At 41.5% G+C, this 20,473-nt stretch overlaps 2 long non-coding RNA genes across 2 annotated transcripts; one reads left to right on the forward strand and one right to left on the reverse strand.

The window, feature by feature from the left end:
• Positions 1–273: 273 nt before the first annotated feature.
• Positions 274–8,436, reverse strand: LOC121133160. Its single transcript, XR_005869927.1, has 2 exons — positions 8,312–8,436; positions 274–5,095 (listed from the first exon to the last, which is right to left on the reverse strand). It is a non-coding gene; the product is annotated as an uncharacterized LOC121133160 (long non-coding RNA).
• A 157-nt stretch (positions 8,437–8,593) lies between these two features.
• LOC110339643 lies at positions 8,594–11,569 on the forward strand. The gene is made up of 3 exons (XR_002381677.2): positions 8,594–8,732; positions 9,818–9,942; positions 10,039–11,569. It is a non-coding gene; the product is annotated as an uncharacterized LOC110339643 (long non-coding RNA).
• The last annotated feature ends 8,904 nt before the right edge of the window (positions 11,570–20,473 follow it).

The raw sequence follows: 20,473 nt of genomic DNA on the forward strand, positions 1-20,473 counted from the left end.
CCAGGATAGCCAAGGCTACACATTTCTTTTTTTTTTTTTAAAGATTTATTTATTTATTACATATACAGTATTCTGTGTACACGCCAGAAGAGGGCACCAGATTGAATTGTAGATGGTTGTGAGCCACCATGTGGTTGCTGGGAATTGAACTCAGGACCTCTGGAAGAGCAGTCAGTGCTCTTAACCTCTGAGCCATCTCTCCAACCCCTACACATTTCTTAAATCTTTCTCAGCTTTAAAAAATAAAAATACAAAAAAAATTAAACTTGAAAATATCTGGGGAATTTTTATTCCAAAAGGTTTGTATGTATATGTGTAATCAATAAAAAAAAGTTACTTGCACTTTAAGGAGAACTAATCTAGATACACTGTGAAGCCAGGTGTCATGGAAAACATTTGTAATCCCAGGACTGGGGAGATAACAAATTTAAAATCGGACTGGACAACGCTGCAAGACACTATCTCAAAACAAACAAACAAACAAACAAACAAAAAAGCAGAAAACAACAGAACAAGACACAAAACATAAAAAAGACAGAGCATATTACAAGTCACTTTACACAGTAAAATAAACAATAATAGCATGTGTGTTTTTGCAAGTACAAGCATGAAGGAGAGTAATCTACAATGAGAAAATATTTGATCAGATGAATCATAGCCAGAAAGAAATGGGTCAAAGCTCCAGCACTCAGGAGGTTCAAGTTCTGGGTCAGCTTCGATTGCAGGACTGCCACAAAGTAAATAGATAAATAAATAAATAGATAAATAAATAAATAAATAAATAAATAAATAAATAAATAAAGCAAGCTGGGGCTGTTGATTCACACCTCTAATCTCAGCCCTTGGAAGACAGAGCCAAGAAGATACCTGCAAGCGGGAAGCCAGCTTTTTTTAAATAGCTAGAAAAAAATGATTAAATTCTAGAACATTTAAAAAGATGTAGGGGAAAAGGCAAATTTTAAGTGAGTGTCAGTCACTAGGGGATCACACTCAGCTTAACAAACAAGGTCATCTAAAATATTGTCATGGTAGGAGTTGTTTTATTTGAGACAGGGTATCACTGTGCAGTCAGGTTAATCTCAAAGTCCAAATTTCCTTGCTTCTTCTGCTGGGATTTCAAGTTACCACAAAGGATGTTTTTGTTTTGTTTGAAACAGAGTCTCATGCAGCCCAGGCTGACCTCAAACTTGCTGAATAACTGAAGCTAGCCTTCAACTCATGATTTTCATGATTCTCCTGCATCCACCTCACAAGTGCTGGAGTTAGAGGCATGCCCCACCTCACCAGCTCAATCTAAGACTTTTGATGGGATGGCTTAAAATTCTCAGTGAGTTACTACTGCATGTACAGATGCCCAAAAAAGCAAGATATAATGAAACTTTACTCTGTTTGTTGCAAATATAGATGTATGCATACATGCATACATATGCAGATAGCATTGTATCTATAATCAGCTCTCTCTCCTTTTGATTCAGTGTGGGACCCAAGTCAATGAAATGTTGCCACCCACACTTAGAATGGATTTGACTCTCCCACCTCTGCTCAGCTACTGACCTCACCTTACAAGCTAGCCCAAAGATCTGCCTCCTAAGAGAGTAATGAGCTGTGGAGGTGACAATTGACTTTTTATAACATTTATTTTATGTAGATAAGTCTATGGGTGCTGGGTGCATTCCTGGTTCCCAAGGAAGCCAAAAGGAATCCTCTGCCAGGTGAAGAGCTAGCAAAAATTTTTTTTCTTCAATTCTTTGGATACTTAACAAACATATCATTTCCTTTGCTGGGACTAAGATTTTCAGATTAGTGACATCATTTGCCAGATGGTGGCAGTGTTTCCTCGGCAACCAGAGTCCTAATCAGAAAATGCTTGCCCATGAAGCTAGCGGGTACTTCTTTCTCTGCAAACTCTCCAGCTTTGGGTAGAGTAGAATGTTGGAACCATTTGAACTGTATTTCTATAAGAGGGGTGTGTGTGTGTGTGTGTGTGTGTGTGAGAGAGAGAGAGAGAGAGAGACAGAGACAGAGACAGAGACAGAGACAGAGAGACAGAGAGACATAATGGCATCCCACTTGTGGCCATCAAGTTTTGCAAGAAATATTTGTTGAAGGCATTTTATGTCCTTTCTCAAAAGTATGCTTTCATTTCTATCTTGGTGAAAAACCAGGTGTCACTGATTCCATGCAATCACAATGTCATCAATTTATGCAAGTACTTGGATGTCAGCAAACTGAATGTTATTTCTAGTACTATAGATCAGTGACACTACTGGAAGTCTGGCGTGGTACAATGGCCATCATGGCTTTTTTGAGGTTCCCCATGAATTGGAATTTTAAAGAAAATTTCCAGAGAGTCTTGCTGGGAACACCCTCTGGAATCCAGCTGTATCTGGCCTGGTAGTCACAGCTCTAACTGGCTGGTCTGGAATTTGCAGTTCTCATCCCCTACCAATGCAGGCAGAGTGCTTGGATCACAGCATGGCATCACACACACACACCAACGCTATGTGTATAACATTCTTAAGCATACAATTGGGCTAACATTGACCCGGAACACAAGAGGCCCATGCTATTGTTGAGTGGATTTTTCTCTCTCAGGCGGCTTCCCATGGGATTTTTTTAAATAGTCAATACACTTCCCCTTTGCTGAAAGTAAGTCCTTTTCTGGTGGGATTTTTGTTTGTTTGTGTTTTTTGTTAGTTTTGTTTTTGTTTGTTTGTTTGTTTGTTTGTTTGTTTTTGATAGGGTGCCAGTAGCTTCCCGAGCCCCAGCACATCAGCAGAGCCAGCATAAGGAACAGAAACCTGCAAAGGGATGCTTCTGCCAGGTCCTCCTCTCCCACCAAGGCCTCTGGTTTCAGGCCTCCAGCACATAATGAGGACAGGGAACTGCAAGGCTTGCCCTCCTCCCTTGGAGAATCCCTTACCCTCTCCCAACCTTCCAAACTCCCCACCAGCCACCAGTCCCTAAGCTGTTCAGCACCTGTAAAGTGCTTATTAACAAATCAAAGCGGATGCTGACCTCCCCTCTCTGGGCTCCCTGAGTACCAGGCAGAATCCTCTCCCTTTCCTGAACTCTCCAGCCCAGGTGTGGTGCTTGGTTTCCTTTCCCCTGCTCCAATGGCCCCAGTGTAACTCAGCCACCACCAGTCCTTTGGCTAGTACCTTGGTCCCCACCCTCTTTAGGTCAGACTCAGCTCTAGCTCTGGGTCCCCCTCTCTCTTGGTGCAGCACAGCTAGGTCTGGCCATGGGACTTTCCCAGATTTTTCTGTCTCTGCCTCCCCTCAACCTCTTCCTCTGTCTGCCTGTCTACTCCCCCATGTCTATAACGAAAACAGCCAACCCTTAAGACAGTCGGGTCCTCCTCCTGGTTTTTATATTTCAGTCTGCTCCACCATACTCAGCTCGGTCTTGTATATTGCGTTCTTTACTACAAAATAAATGAAACATTGATCAGGAAAGTTAGACAGTTGTCAGTGCGTTTTTATTTTGAAACGAAGGTGTTCGGAAAGGAAGTTTTTTCATAAATGCTCAGCTTTTTATTTCCAGTTGGACTTTTATTGAAGAGGTTGACTATTCGTTAAAACTATTGGTTTTGATCAAAAACGATCTTTTAATTTGAAAGCTGCCCTTTTTATAAAAAGGAATGATTCTTCATGAAAAGCTAAGGTTTTAGAAAATGACATACTTTTAGTTCACAGATTGAACTTTTATTTAGTGACTGAAATCCTTGTTAAAAATATGAAATTTTATGAAAAAACATCTTGTTTTTTTTTTCCAAGAACTAGTATAAAGGCATGCATCACCAACGCCCAGCTATTTTTCACCACTCGAAAATACTTTAACGGAGAAGGTGAACATGGTATCATGCATATGGAACAAACAGACTTTTAATCATGTAAACTCCAAGGATTCAGTAACCATAACTTGTATCTAATTTCTTGTTATCTGGCCTTGAGGATCGAGGGCAACCACACCTCAGACCAAGTCTGTTGTTATTTATATAAGACACCCAAGGCCAAGATTGACAATTCTACAGTAGCCATGCTTTGATCTTTGGCAGTTTTGAACTCTCTGGCCTTTAGTCAGGAGTGGAGTCATCTTTATGGACCCCAACAAGCAACGAAGCCTCCACCACTGAGCCCGCTCTCCAGTCTTCCCTTCTCATGATGCTTTTATTTTGTTCATTTCTTTATTTCATTTCGGTTTACCTGTTCAGCTTCATAGCAGAGCAGGGGCAGGAGGAGACATCAGTCATTGCCTTCAATCTGAGGTGTCATTAATTTCAGAACAGTGTGGCCACTTTGATTAGTACTCATTGCATTGCCCAAGGCCAATCCCCTGCCTTTCTCATTGGTATATTGTCTAAGTGACTGACATGAGCCTGTGAGGCTGCTGGAAACTGGGACTTTCCCCCTTAAAGCTCAGGTTACACTAGCAGCTGAAAGGACTTCGGGCTAATTTTTACTCATAATTTACATAATGAAATGAAATGTGACAATGATTTGAATAGGGAAATACGTTGAGGTAGTGTTACACAATTATAACATGAAAAGTTACGAGAAAAAGAAGATAATCAAATGAAGTATATAATACAATCCACTATGTTGAGATTAAGTAAAAGGAACTGGCCCTAAGTACTGCCATCTTATTTCCAGACTCCATTTTAAGTGGAAGTTAAAACAACATTCAGGGTCCCAGACCCTCGGGGAGATGGGACTTTCCAGACCCCAGGCGAGGTGGGACTTTCCAGATCCTGGGGAGCTGGAACTTTCCACTAGGGCTGAACATCCTACTTGGTACTACAACTTGCCTGTTATTCAACTTTATTTCCCCAAGACATACTTACTGTCTCTATCCACAAAGAACAAACTTATCTGTTTACTTACACTGAAAAACTTGTATCCTGTGTGGGTTGGCACAGATGTTTGTGGTTTTCTTGCTTAAATCCCCTCCTGAGTGAGTATTCTGGGACTCAGTCAGCTTCCCAGTCTGTACTGAGGTCCCTGACTGGTCAGTTTCACTGAAAACTCAATAAAAACCTTGCTTTGAGTGAACTCTCATGTGCCTTGGTTGTTTCAGATCTACTCGGAACCCACTATAACGAAAAGATAAATGATGACATGAATGGATGAAAAGAAGCGAAATGAGTTAATAAAACAAAATAAAAATTAAAATGCCATGAGGATTTTATGACCTGAAATATGATAATGAAGTTATCTGACTTCAGGAAATAAAATAAAATGGTGTTGAAATTTATAAGATAAAATGTAATGAGACAAAGAGAAACAATAAACAAAATAAAATGTAAGGCAATGAAATCAAGCATAATGAAATATAAAACACTGAAATGAAACAATAACAAGACCCTAAACAAAATGATCAAATGAGAAAATGAAGTGAAATAAAATCTGAAATTAAATACTTTTTAAAATATTGAGACAAGAGGAAAACAATATAGCTAGAAATATGAATAAAGCTGGGCGTTGGTGGTGCACACCATTAATCCCAGCACTCGGGAGGCAAAGGCAGGCAGATATCTGTGAGTTGAGGCCAGCCAGGTCTACAGAGTGATTTCCAGGAAAGCCTCCAAAACAATACAGAGAAACCCTGTCTCCAAAAACCAAAAAAAAAGAAAGAGGAAAAAATATAAAATAGTACAACCAAACAAAATGAAATAAAATGGTGGAGTGAAATGACTTGGGAGGAAGAAACTCAGTTAAATTAAGTAAATTTACTTAAAAATAATGTATTTTTAAAATATTACATAAATATAATATAAATGTAATGTATAAAGATAATGTAAATATAGGGACATAATGAAATGTAAAGTATTGAAATGATATGATGATGGAAAAAAAGAAATAACTCAACTAAAAATGCAGTGATATTACATATTATATATTTACACATCTCGCAACACATTCAACTTTGTATCCTTTGTCATTCACTACAGTAGTTCTTTTTATTACATTTTATGTTCATTACATTATAATAAAAATAGAATTCATGAAGTTTAATTTTCCTCTTCCTTTCAAAGTTTTTCCATTACAATATGTTGTTGATTTCATTTCATTACAATTCATGTGGTGATAGGATGTAATGCAATCCTAATTAGTATTATTAATGAACAACCCAGAGTCAGATGTTAGGGGGTGAAAGCTGAAAGATCAGAGAAGCAGAGCAGCCAGACACTGGAGTTCTTACCTCGACCAATGCTCAGACTAAATAAGCAAGATTAAGAGTTAATGCTGTGTGTTCCTGTCTCCTCCTGCCTTGTATTCCTCTCTCCACCCAGCCATATCATTCCTCTCTCCACCCAGCCATATCATTCCTGTCTCCACCTATTTCCTGCTGGGATTAAAGGCATATGATCCCAAGTGCTGGGACCACCTTTCTGTGAGCTGCCTCTCTTTTAGACTGATTCAGTCTCTCTTACCCCAGGATGGCCTTGAACTCAAAGAGATCCATCTGCCTCTGTCTCCTGAGGGCTGGGATTAAAGATGAGTACCACAACTGCTTGGCTTCTACCCCTGTGTGCTTAGCTCTGCACTCTGATCTTCAGGCAAGCTTTATTTGTTAGGTCACAAACAAAATATCACAACAGGAAATGTCATATAATCTAATACGATGAGTTGTAATTAGTGAGATAAAAAGAAATAAACTGAAATGAAGTGATGACATGCTGAAATAAAGAAATATGCCATGAAATGAGGAAAACAAGAGATAAAAGCATGGTGTCATGATATATGGAGTGGCATGAAACATAGGGAAATCTAATAATGAAATAATAAAATGAAATTTTATGGGTATGGCTGGAAAGTTCAAGTATTCAAATGCAATGAGAAATATCAACAGAGATGAAGAGAAACCATGAAATTAAGTGGTTTAAAGTAATGAAATAATATTCTGAAATGAACACATATAACATGAAATGACATAAATAAGGGATGAAAGGTGTATTATGTACTTATTGAAATAAATGAGGCAAAAACTGATAATGAAATTATATGATGAAATAAGATGAACTGGTGATATGAAACTATAGATGAAATGCAATGATATATGATAGAATAAAATGTAATTGCATCAGGCTATTCCAAAGCAATGCAAAAATAATAAAATGAAACAACAAAATCAAGATAAACAAAATGAGATAATTAAACACTGAAACAAAAGGAAAATAAAATACAGTGAATACTTTCATATAACAAAATGGATTGCATTGTAATGAAATGAAATCAACAAAACGTTGGAATGAAAAAACTTTCAAAGGAAGAGGAAAATAAACTAAATTTAATACATCGATTTTAATCATAATGTCATTAAAATAAAATATAAAAAAGAACTACTGTAATGAATGACATAGGATACAAAATTAAATGTGTTGAGATGATTTGTATGTATATATTATATAGTGTCATGTATCAAATGCAATGTAGTATAATTGAATTAGAAGAAAGAAAAATGAGGAGAAAGATGAAAGAAATAACATGCCGGAATAAATCAATGGGACAAGAAATAATTAAATGAAGTGACGAAAGTGACCATGGGATGGAAGGAGTGAAAAGAATTAAAATGAAAAGTAACAATGAAATACATGAAATATCAAAAAATGAAATGGTATTACAGAACAGTAAGACAAAATGCAATGAGATAAAAGACTGAATAGATGAAATGAAATATAACAATGCAATAGAATCTAATGTAATCAAATGGAAAAAATCATTAAGTAAGATATAAGCCAATAGACTTAAAAAAATGACAATCAACAAGGAAACTAAAATGACTGAAATGTAATGAATGTAAAAAATAATGTGAAATGAGATGAAGAGCAATTTGATAAACGAGGCTAAAAGTTCATGTAATAAAATAATGAAATGGAATTAACTGAAATGATGTTGAAGTCAAATAAGGAAAACGCATCAAGATGTCCAAAACTATAGTTCCAAACCATAGTTAGGTAAAAAAGGTTAACAGTAATTGTAGAAGAAAAACATCCAGTTTTACTCAAAAATTTTGTCCTTGGACATGCATTGTTCCAAAAGAAAAGGACACAAACAGGAGTTTCAGTGTGAACCCAAAAGTTTACGAAAATTAAAACTTGAAGTTGGTATATGGTCCCCAACACCTACAAACTGCAGATGGCTATTAAATCAAGAGATCGACAGTTTCCACTGCGGGTCATGCTCATGTATCAGAAACCGGGTCTTGACAGCAATTTGACAGTATTGCTGTTTAAACTCGGTTTTAGCCAGCAGCTGCTATTTTACAGCCCAAATGCTTATTTGCTTCGATGAGCAGGCTCACCTACCTTTTCAGCAGCCAGCGGTTTTCTCAGTTAGTCAGCCACCGGCAGGGCTGCTTCCTGACTGCAGTCTGGGGGAGGGGAGTGAATTTGTGTGAATTCGCCCTTTTCTTTTGGGCAGCAGTGCCTGATTTCTTGCTTTCAGTACAAAACAATTAAATCGTTTTCTTCTGGTGTTTGCCATCGTCCTTAGACACCGCCCCCATGGGCTAGGCCAGCCCTAGAGCAGCCATTGACAGCAGAGCTCTGCCCCCGCCTGGCTGGCTGGCGGGCTAGACTATAAATGGGGACAGCCCAGGGGCAGAGGCAGGCTCTGCCTCACTCTATCCAAACTGTTAAGCAAGATCTGCTGTTCTGATCTTGAGAAGACTGAGAATAATTATCGCCGAAAACCATAGAAGATTTTACAGCAGCCTGGCTCTAACAGGTTTGCCTCTTCTACCCAAATTGCTACCTATGCCTGACTTTTTGTACTAAATAATATAATATTCAAAATTTATTACCGAGAAAAGTATAAAAAAAATATTACAACAGAAAAAGTGTGAGAAGAAACGTTAGCAGCCTGGATCTAGCCTGTTCTATCTCTTCTACCCAAATTGTTATCTATGCCTGACTTTTTGTACTAAATGTTATAAGATTCGAAATATATTACCGAGAAACTGCATAAAATATTTACAGCGTAAATTGTGTAAGAAGGGTCCACAGCAGCCTGGCTGCGGCCGACTCTGCCTCATTACATTGAGATTGCTAAGAAAGCTGACCCTGTCCTAAACTGAAACCAACTGTCACCGAGAAAGCCCCTGAGAAGCTGCACTAAGAAGCTGTAGCTACCCAAGGGCTGGTGGTGTTTGAGTCATGGAACCAAATGTCTGCTCTGGGCTTGTGAGAGAGGCTGGGGAAGCCTCGGGAAAGCAGGTTGGGCGCAAGCCTTGCTTGTGGCCCTTGAAAAAGTGCTCACCTGCTGAAAACTGCTCTTTCTGTGGGGTAATTCTTCCGTGGCAGGCAGCAGGCTTGGGGGGATCGCCCTGGTTCTCTGAGTCCAGCACAGGCCAGTGCGAGCCTGGAAGCCGGTCCCCTGCCTTCAGGACCGGGAGCCAGAAACCCGAGGCTCTGGCAAAGGAGGAAGACCTGGCTGAGGCACTGCCAAGCAGGCTCCTGCTGCAGCAGCCCCCCTGCCTCTTGGATCCACAGCAGGGTGCTCCACAGCAGGAAGCACAGACCTCAGAACCAGGGAGCCTAAGCCAGTGCAGTCTGCCTGCAGCCCCCAACTAGTGGATAAGGGGCCATGGTTTGTCAGGGCTTCTGGAATGGGGCCTTCTTGCCACGGTTCTCCTTCCCACCTGCCTGCTGCCCTTCAGCCTTTGGCCCCAGGAAGGAATAGCAGGCGCCCTTGGGCTCCTGCTCCCTGGGAGCAAGCATGCTTCCTTTTTCAACGCCACCGCTTTCAAAATAAAAATGTTTTACCAAGTGCCTGACTCCTGGTCGATATTGCTGTTCTATTATGTTTGAAAGGGTCCTTTACTGACAGACCTGGATGCTATGGTGCACACCCTGACTCTCAGCACTCTACCTGCAGAGGGAGGAGGAGGCTCTGGCTGCAGATTCCAAGTCAGGCTCTTCAGCACAGTCAGTATCAGGTATGCTAATTACACCCAGGGAGTCACTGTGCTGAATAGGGCTACATTTGGCTGGGAGCTGTCTCTGTATGTTCAGAGCACTGTCTGTTCTTCCAGAGAATGTGGACTCAGGTTTCAGCAGCTACAGGGCAGTTCACAACTGTCTGCAACACCAGTTCCAGGGGATCATAAACAAAGAAAGAAAAAAAGAAAAGGAAAAGGAAAAGAAAAAAAGGGAAAGGAAATAGTACACTGAAATGACCTGACATCATAAAATTTCATCATATGCCTTGAAATAATCAAAGTAAGTGATAACAGGATGATGACATGATTTATTGCGTGACAAAACTACAGCAAGATGTAACGGAATAATAATGACTTGAAATAATGAAGTGATGTTGTAAAGAAATAATGACTTGGAATGTTCATATGAAATAAATTCAAATAATGAAATTAGGTGTAGTGGCGTGCCATTAAGCAAAATGAAATGTAATCAAATGAAAAGAAATTATGAGAAATGAATTCAGATTCAAAAGGAACTGATATGACATGGAATAATCAAATGAAGAAATGAAATGGAGTAATAAAACTTGAGGATGTGATATAATGTAAGACAATAAATGAAATAGTGGTTTAAACTTACAAGATGAAATACAATGCAATAAAGAAGAAATTTGTACTTTAAATATTATGTAATGCAATGGTTTGAAACAATCAAGCAAAATGAAAGAATAAAATGATGAAATGGGTCGATGGAAAGAAGGCAGGCAAAATGAAGATCATAGAACAAAATAAAATAAAAATTTAAATGGCTTTTTTTTTTCGTTTTTCGAGACAGGTTTTCTCTGTATTGTTTTGGAGCCTGTCCTGGATCTTGCTCTGTAGACCCGGCTGGCCTCAAACTCACAGAGATCTGCCTGCCTCTGTCTCTCGAGTGCTGGGATTAAAGGCCTGGGCCACCGACGCCCAGCTTTATAATGATTTTTATAACAGTGAAAGTATATGAAACTTGGAACTGAAATTTAGTGAGTATCTGTGATGAAAGAAAATGGGCTGAAATTAATACATCAAAAGAATGGGATGAAATTTAATGTAGTGGATGAAACCTGATTTCAGGAAGACAGATAATGAATGCAATGAACTGGCACAGTGAGAGCATGATAAAAGGAATTGGTGAAACAGAACGCTCTTATGACGTGAAATTAAAATGATGAAATGAGGTAGGTGGTAATCCAGGCCTATAATTCCAGCTTTGCGGGGGCAGAGGCAAGAGGATGTCAAATTTGGACGTCAACTGGGACTTCACTGGGAGTTCCAGGGCAGCCTGGCGTCAACTCATAAATTCTGTATAGAAATGGAATAAATAAATGAATCAATAAATAAAATATTGAAATGTAGTGTATTGTGTGTCCAGGTACCGCAGGAAAGGTCAGCTATTCAAGTAAAATGAAATGTATCAACTGAAATGAACAAAATATTGAAATTAAGTGATGATAAGAAATGAAGTAACAAAATGGAATGAACAGGTATGATATGAAATGTTGAAAATAAGTCATAAAATGTGGATTTTATGATATAGGTAGTGACATAAATGTACTGAAAATGAAACTATATAAATAACGTAATAAAATAAAATGGCAATATAAAATTAAGTGTAGTGCTTTGTAATATAATGACATGAAATAATCAGGTTATCATCTTCTATGAGAGGAAATCATGACATGAAATGACGTGCAATTGAGATAATAAAGTGAGTTGAGATGAGATGTAGACTCATGTCATGGCCTGAAATTCCATGGAAGCAAATACGATGAAATGTCACTAAATGAGTGGAAAGAAATAATGAAATGAAAGGAAGTGATCCTGGGAAATGAAATAATGCACTAAAATGAACAGATGCAACATAAAACAATGATATGATGACAGGTTATGATGTGATACAACAAGAGACATGAACTTTAGTGAAACTTAGTAATAATACATGAAACACAATGAAATAGTGTTATGACAAAATAATATGACAAGGTAATAATGAACTGAAATAATGAAAAGAAATGTAATGTAAACCAATGAAATGTCAATTTACAACACATGCGGTGAGAAGGGAAAACGACGAAATGCAACAATGAAAAGACACTAAACAAAATGGTGATCAAAGATAAGGGTCATCAAAATAAAAAATGAAATGGTGATTTTATGAAGTAATGAAAGAACATGGACTCAAACATTGTGAAATAAAATTAAATGATGGTATGAAGTGGACAGCTGAAATAAAATTTAATGAATGAAATTAAATTTCGTGTAATGAAAGAGCTAAGAAATGTTGATCAAATAAGACACTAAGCCAGATGGTGGTGGCACAAGCCTTTAATCCCAACCCTCGGGAGGCAGAGGCAGGCGGATCTCTGTGAATTTGAGACCAGCCTGGTCTACAAGAGCTACTTCCAGGACAGGCTCCAAAACTACACAGAGAAACTCTGCCTCAAAAAAACAAAAAACAAAACAAAAATGTAAATAAGACACTAAAATGAAATAAAATCTAAAATGACATGATTTTATAACACAATGAAAGGAATGAAACTGTGAATAAAATTTTATGAAATAAAGTAAAAGGATTGAATAATTTAAAATGGAAAGATGAAATAAATTTAACAAATACAAGTAAATTTCATATGATGAAATGATTAAATGTAGTAAATTAAAATAATGAGGTGATGAGGAAATATATGATGAAATGAAGAGAGTTCATGACATGGAGTAAAAAAATGAAATGTGTTGAAATGATGTATACGTTTATAATGTTATGTAGTCAAACACAATGTAATATAATTGAATTAGATGAAAGAGAAACGAGGAGGTGGTATGAAGTGAAATAATATACTGGAGTGAATCGATAGGACAAGAAGTAGTTAAATGCAGTGGCAAAAATGAGTAAGAAAAAGGTAAAATGAAATGTAATAATGAAATGACACGAAATAGCAAAATAAAATGAAATGGTATTTTAGCAAAATATGAGAAAGTGCATTAATGCAAAAGAATCTGATGTAGTCAAATGGAACAAAACATGAAGGAAATAAAACGATGAAGACACCTGAACAAAATGGCAACCAACTAGAAAGCTAAAATGAATTGACTGAAATGTAATGAATGTAAGAAATGAAATGATGGAATGAGATGAAATGCAGTTTAATGAACGAAGTTAAATGTGCTTGTCATAAAATAGTGAAAAGTAATGAGCTGAAAGACACGAAGTCAAATAATGAAAACCCATGGGAGATGTCTGAAGTTACAAATCGTATTTAGGTAAAGTGGGGGAAACAATACTTGTAGGTGAAAACCGACCAGGTTTAGTCAAAAAAAATTGTCCTTGATCATGCATCGTTCCTAAAGGACACAATCAATCAGAAGTTTCGGTGTGCCCCCAAAGGCTTATGAAAGTTCAAAGCTGCAGCTGGAACTGCATATGGCTGTTTCCTCAGCAGATATGTCTGCTGCGGGTCAGGCTGCTAAATCTCCACAGAGATTTGATGCTGTTGATGTTTAAACTCGGTCTTTGCCAGCAGCTGCCATTTGAAAGCCAAGTCGCTTGTTCCACACCGGCGCCACTGCCCTGCTGGGTGCTGAGGTTCCAGTCTTGGTGAAGGGGGGTGTCCCGGCGAGAGGACCCCAGGTCCTACAAGACCAGACTCCAGAGGACAATGTACCAGGCTTCTGCTGCCTGGATTCTTTCTGTCCTTGTCACTGTCCCCTGTCCCTATTCCTCCGGTAAGCTTGACTGCAATCTGGAAGCCACCTTCAGCCTGGCTGGAGATCTGCAGCTCCCTCTCACCAGAGAGCGAACACACTTCTAGTGCCCGAATCACCTGGGCAGCTGGGTCCCCAGAGCCAGGCCAGCGACTCCTGGGTGGAGCAGCTGTCTCTCAGCAAATGGCTACCAAGGGCTCTTGGACTGTGCCTGTGAGTTTGCCTTAGGAGTTTGCTTAGCCCAGCAGGTGCACGTACCTTTCAGAATGCGAGCGATTTTCTCAGCCAGTGGCAATAGCGGCTGGTCTAGACTTAGCTGTTTGTGGCTTGTCAGCAGTGTGGCTGGCCTTTGCTGGAGATTATGTTCACCCTTTTCTTTTTGGCAGCAGTGCTTGCTTTTGGCTTTTCAGAACGATATCATTCTCTCTCTCTCTCTCTCTCTCTCTCTCTCTCTCTCTCTCTCTCTCTCTCTGTGTGTGTGTGTGTGTGTGTGTGTGTGTGTGTATCTCCGTGTCTCTTTTTTTTCCTGGTGTTCACCATTGGCCTTAGACACCACCCCCTTGGGCTTGGCTAGCCTTGTGGGCAGCTTGTGACTGTAGACTTCTGTCCGTGCCTGTCTAGACCATAACAAGAGACAGCCCACTGGCATAGGCCGGCCCTGCCTCACTATCCAAACTGATAAGCAAACTCTGGTGTACTGAACTTGAAAAGACTGAGAAACTCTCTGAGGAACCATGGAAGACTTTACAGCAGGCTAGCTCTAGCCGGTTCTGCCTCTTGTACCCAAATTGCTAACTAAACTCTGTGTTGTTGTCCCAAATGTTGTAAGACTGACAAATTATCACCAAGAAACCGTATAAGACGACATTACAGCAGCCTGGCTGAGGTTGGCTCTGTCTCATCATACTCAAATTGTTAACTAAGCCTGTGCTGTTGTCCTAAATTTGTAAGACTGAAAAGCTGTCAAAGAAAAACCTGAGATGCTGCTATAAAATGCTGTAGTTACATAAATCCTGCTGGGTGTAGTGTCTGTGCCATGGAGCCAAATGTCTGACCTGTGCCTGTGAGGGAGGCTTGTTAGGCCTTGGGAGAAACAGCTGCTTTGCTCCAGCCCTCTGGGTTAGGACCTGGGTTATGCTGCAGTGTGGTGGTATATTATTTATGATTTATTAAAGCTTGCCTGAGGATTCAGAAAGCAAAGTCAGCCACAAGTCATAGAAGCCAGGTACACACTTCTAATCCCAGCAGCCAGAAGCTAGGAGGTGGTGGTACACACCTCTAATCTTAGGACTCAGGATTAAGAGGTAGATGGATCACTGTGAGTTCAAGGCCACCCAGATCTACACAAGAATGATCCAGTCCTAAAGAGAAACAGCTCACACAAAGATGATCTCAGCACCAGGTATCACATGCCTTTAATTCCAGCACTAGAGGGCTATAAAAGGTAGGAGCAGGGTCTTCAGTAGTCAGTATCCGGAAGACATTTAGTCTCAGGGTTCTCCAGCTACATTGAGGACAGGTTACAGTCTGAGGTTTGGTGGAGCCAGCATCATCTTTCAGTTGAGCTAGTGACCAGTTGCTTTGCTTTTCTGATCTTCAGCTTGAAGTGTGAGCCCCAATATAAGTCTCTTGGTCTTTTATTTTTCATGCAGCTCTGTGGGGACTGGGGACAACAGACCTTGGCCAGAGACCCACTGCCCCATCAGCCTAGGAGTAGGCAGCTGTAAGACAATGTTTACTAAAAACATGTTTACTAAAAACAATACAATGCCCAGGGCAATAAGTTCCTGAAAAGGGCTGGCCCACGGGAACACCCTGACCTCGACCTTTCCAAAGACTAACTACCTCTCCTGAGCCACCCAACACAGTCTCTGGTGTCAAGGCAGAGCCAGCCAGGGGTAAGACAGGGAGCGGAAGCTTTTCTGGAGGGAAGCCTTTCTTGGGAAGTCTTCTTGAACCTTTTTGGGGCCTGCTTAAGGTTTTCTTTACATCGTTGACTGGTCTCTGTGTCATCAATCCCGACACCTTCCGCACATTCTCAGATACAGGCTGTGCAGCGGGCACGGCACAGCTCCACAGCCTTGGCGAATACCTTGCTTCTGGCCATTGAGAGACTGCTCTCCTGGTGAAGGCTGTGCTTTCTTAAGCATTGAAAAACCTCAATACACCCCCCCTCTTTTTTTGAGACTCAGGAGGTTGTCTCAGTGGAAAATTCCTCAAGGTCCCTTCCCCCTAGACAGAGAACAAGGTCTAATTAAAAAGAACATCTGGTCCAGAGTGCTGATACAGGACACCAGCAGAAGTTTAATCTTGACCTTGTGGTTTCTCCAGGAAGTGTCGCACCTGCTGTGCAGCCTGCATCCCAGAATGTAGCGAGGTTGTCAGGATAGATGACACAGAGACCGGTCGGTTGCATTAAGAAAACTTTATGCTCCCCAAGTCGGCTTAGGAGAACTCCCCAAGAAAAAACGCTTCCCTTCAGAAAAAACTTTTGCCATCCATACACGCACAATTCTCCAACTGAGTTCTCACACACCTCTCACACCTCTCACAGACTTCTCACCCACCTGGCTGGTGGTTAAATCTCCAGCACCAGAATCGGGGAGAAACAGCAGGGAGCAGGAAGAAGCAGCTAGCCATAGGGGGGATCAAAGTCATGGTGTTTCAGTGAGCAAGCCCTTATCGGAGCCCTATCAAGAGCTTTATGGCACTGAATTGTTTTCAGTAAACATGTTTTCAGTAAACATTATCTCGAAGCTGCCTGCTCCCAGGCTGATGGAGGGGTGGGTTTCTGAACAAGGTCTGGTGTCCCCACAGGAAGGATGAGTTATGCCTGTGCCTCTTACAACCCCCGCTTGCTTGCCCATATCTGCACCTGCAGTGGCTCCGCTTTTTTACAATACCCCTATTGCTTTGCTTGCCAAAAGTATGTATATAAAAAGAAAACTGTCCTAAAGCCCAGCGCATCCAGCTAGCTAAGGCTGCTGAATCGCCCACAGATGCCTGTGTGAGCAATAAACCTCTTTCAGTTTGCATCCAACTGTCTGGTTATTGAGCTCAGGATGTCACCAGGGTATTCAGCCTGAAGCCTGATTACCTCAGGTCTTTCAGCATGTTTTGGCTTGGTGAGCTAAACCAGAAACAGGAATTCTAGCAGAATGCAGTGTGATCCTGGGAGCTGGTCCCCTGCCCTCTGTGCTGGAAGCCAGAAACCTGAGGCTTTGGTTGAAGGTGGGAAGGTACCAAAGATGACCGATAGGATCACAGTAGTGACAATACCAAAGGGGCAGAGGATTTGAAAATGAAAGGTATCTGGGAGGTGGTGGTGCACACCTTTAATCCCAGGCAGAAGCAGGCAGATCTCTGAGTTTGAGGCCAGAGTGAGTTCTAAAACACCAAAAGCTATCCAGAGAAACCCTATCTTGAAAAAACAAACAAAAAATTGTCCTTGAGGGCTGGAAAGGTGCCTTAGAGGTTAAGCCCACTGGTTGCTCTCCCAGAGAGCCTGAGTTCAATTTCCAGTAACTACATGGTGGCTCACAATGATCTATGAGATCTGGCGCCCTCTTCTGGCCTGCAGGCAGACATGCAGGCAGAACACTGCCTACTTCTCAGCTGTCACCTCTGTCAATCTTCATGAACTGCAAAGAACATTCATGTTTCAAGAGACATTTCTTTGGGGCACTAGCAGCAAATAACACACTAAGAAGACAGGAGGTTCCAGGAGCCTTGTAGGCCTGACCCCCACACTTTAAATGGAACCCAAGACCAGCCAGGCAAGGGACAGGATCAGAGCAGTCTCCCACTGTCACTCTGAGCTGGGCAAGGGAAAAACCAGGATCTTCCAGAAGACAGGGAGCTGTGACACAGGCAGACCTAGGACAAGATCTCTCTAGAAAAGCCTCCACTAGCTCTTGGAAATCCAGCTCTACAGAAACCTTTGAAAGCATTGCCATAGAATGAAACAATCCAGTCCAAAATAACCCAAGAATCCTGGATGCCAGAGTCAGCAGCCTCCAGTCTCATGAGCACAGGCAGGACCCACCCAGAGCTTTAGTTCTTCCTCTGTGGACGAGGCTTGAAACTCCTGGGCTTCTATTCACAGAGGGACAAATAGGACTGCCTGTGCGTCAGTGCCAGGATACCATGTGGCTGTACCTATGCCACACAACATGGTCTGCTTTACTGTCAGTGGTCATCTGTATTATTCCCACGTTTCGGGGCCATACGTAGCAGACTGATGTCTTCGAGGCTGTGATCAGGACCAGTCGAACAGCTACAGGGTCCATTCCTGAGGGGGGAGTATGACTGATGGAAGGCTTAAAGCATTAAAGAAAAGACAGAGGCATAAGATCATATCAGGAGGGCAGTCAGTTACTGAAAGTGACCAGTTTATTCATGTATCATCTTAAGTAACCATCCAAAGGTGAGGGCAATGGCAGAAGACATCTATTATCATGTATAAAGGGCAGATAGCAATTACTTCCCTTAATCTTAAAGACACTCCTTAGCTGCATGCACACGTGGCCTTCAGGCACTCCATGACAGCATGTATAACTAGCCCTCAGGGTGGGTATAAAACTTGCCTGGGCCTAGGTCTATTGCACTTTATATAGGCGCTATTCACAGCTGAGGCCAGGACATCCAGCAGCCATGATATGACATCTTAAAGACAATAGAAGTGAGGCTCTCTGAACTGGTGGCAGGATGGAATAGATTTACAATATACACCCTGCCACTTTACCCAGCACCCTTTCAGTCTGGTTCCTTAGGATGAGCAACACTCATCAGGCTCCTATCTGCTGAATGCTCAACAACACCAACTGGCCTCTAGCCCAGAGCTACCAAGGATCCCTAGTCCCTTTTACCTCTATGCTCTGTGCAATGTAGCACAGTGGTCAATCTAACCTATGTGGGAACATCCTCACCTACTAAAAGGGAATGAGAAGGCCTTGGTTTGTAAGCCTCAGTTAGTGCAAGAAATACTTCCCAGTTCCCCAACACACTCACCTGGGCTGCAGGGATGGCAAAGTGGCTTCTGTAATAGGGGCAGGACAGTGCCTCCTTCTCAAGAGACACCAGCTGCTCCATGTCCTTTACCTCCAGCAGAATCTTGTCCTGGAGAAGCTGCATCTGCTCGTGGTTGTGGAAGGGGCAAGAGGTCTGGATTTTCTGTCTCCTACTCTTTGGCTTGTCTTCCCAGCTCCGTTCTTCTCTGTGGTGGGACAGTTGGAGGAAAGCAAGGACAGGAAGGAGCTCTAGGGTCAGAAGCAGCTTCCGTGATGTCCAGCCACGTTCTCTTGTTGCTTCACTGTGGATTCATCAGAACACTCTGGGGTTTTACTTTATACTCTCCGTAAAGAGATGGTATGAACATCTCTGAGCTGGGTCCCTCACCCTGACCCAGGAAGCATGAACACTCTTGTCCAAGGAAGGGGCCTAAGAATGGAATCAGGACCTACTTGGCCATTATTTCTGGGTAACACACAGTCTTCATCATCATGACCCTGGAGCAACCCCGCCACTTTCCTGCCTCTTCCAGTCTGCCCAGCACAGCTCATGTTCCTGTGTGTACTGCGTTTGCTTCTCTACATGTCCACACAGTGGCCATTCACAGTTGCACAGAACCCAGGTTTTTCACATCTTCAGTCACACCAAGATTCTATAAGCAGGAGAGAAGAAGAGAGAAAGCAGAGGTCTTCATGCACATCAGGCAAAACCTCAACCACCAAGGTCACCCTCAGTCCACCCTAATATTGTCTTGTCTTGACCTGCTTCCCCTCGATTACAGAATGGACCATTGATATAAATGTGACCACTAAATTGCTCTTCTGCCTTCCTGAATAAAAGAAACTTGCTGGGGCCCACGTAATATTTTAGAAGTATGTTCTACCCAGCCACAACTTCTAAGAGCACAGAACTTCTATTGTCTTTTAGATATTAGCTGATTACCATCAGATGCCTGGCCTTGGTGAGGAATGGCTCTTATTTCTGTATAACAAAAGACTTGGGCCAGGGTGAATCTACATCACCCTGAGGGATAGTAAGATGTGCTGATGGGGAGTACCTGAGGACTTAAGTATGTGTTGCTTAGGGGTATCTCTAGGATTAAAGGAAGTATTTCCTGTCAACATGAAAATAGATGTCTTCTGTCATACCTCCCCCTTTTGGATTGCTACTTAAGATGATGTTCCAATAAACCATGACCTTCAGTATTTACTGGGAGTCCTCCTGATATGACCAGGTATCTCTGTCTTATCTTTAATGGCATTGGGTAGTTAGCTTCCCCACATCCACACCCCCCACTCAGGATCAGACCTGGGGCTGTTCAACTGGTTCTGACTGCAGCCCCAAAATAATCAGTCCGCAACAGATGGCCCCTGCATCGTGCGACTCATACAGACTGGACCACGGTAGAAACTCGCTTGTGGCCAAGGTGTAGCATATAAAACTCATCACCTCTTCTGAGACTGGAGCTGCTGTCTTCAAACGGCCATCCCACTGTGCTTTGTTCCAGTCACCGCTGACTTATTTACTCTTCATTTATGTGTGTGGCTGTTTTGTCTGCATGTATATCTGTGCATCATGTGCATATCTGGTTCCCAAGAAGGCTACAAGACATCATACAACCCCCTGGGGCCAGAGTTACAGATAGTTGTGAACTGCCATATAGGTGTTAGAAATTGAGCCCATGTGCTCTGGAAGAACAACAAGTGCTTTTCTTTACTGAGTTATCTCTCTAGCCCAAGTTTGGATTTTTTTTTTTTTTTTTTTTTTTTTGGTTTTTCGAGACAGGGTTTCTCTGTAT

Source organism: Mesocricetus auratus, unplaced genomic scaffold (genome assembly GCF_017639785.1).
Source record: "Mesocricetus auratus isolate SY011 unplaced genomic scaffold, BCM_Maur_2.0 Super-Scaffold_100020, whole genome shotgun sequence".
Lineage (NCBI taxonomy): Eukaryota > Metazoa > Chordata > Mammalia > Rodentia > Cricetidae > Mesocricetus > Mesocricetus auratus.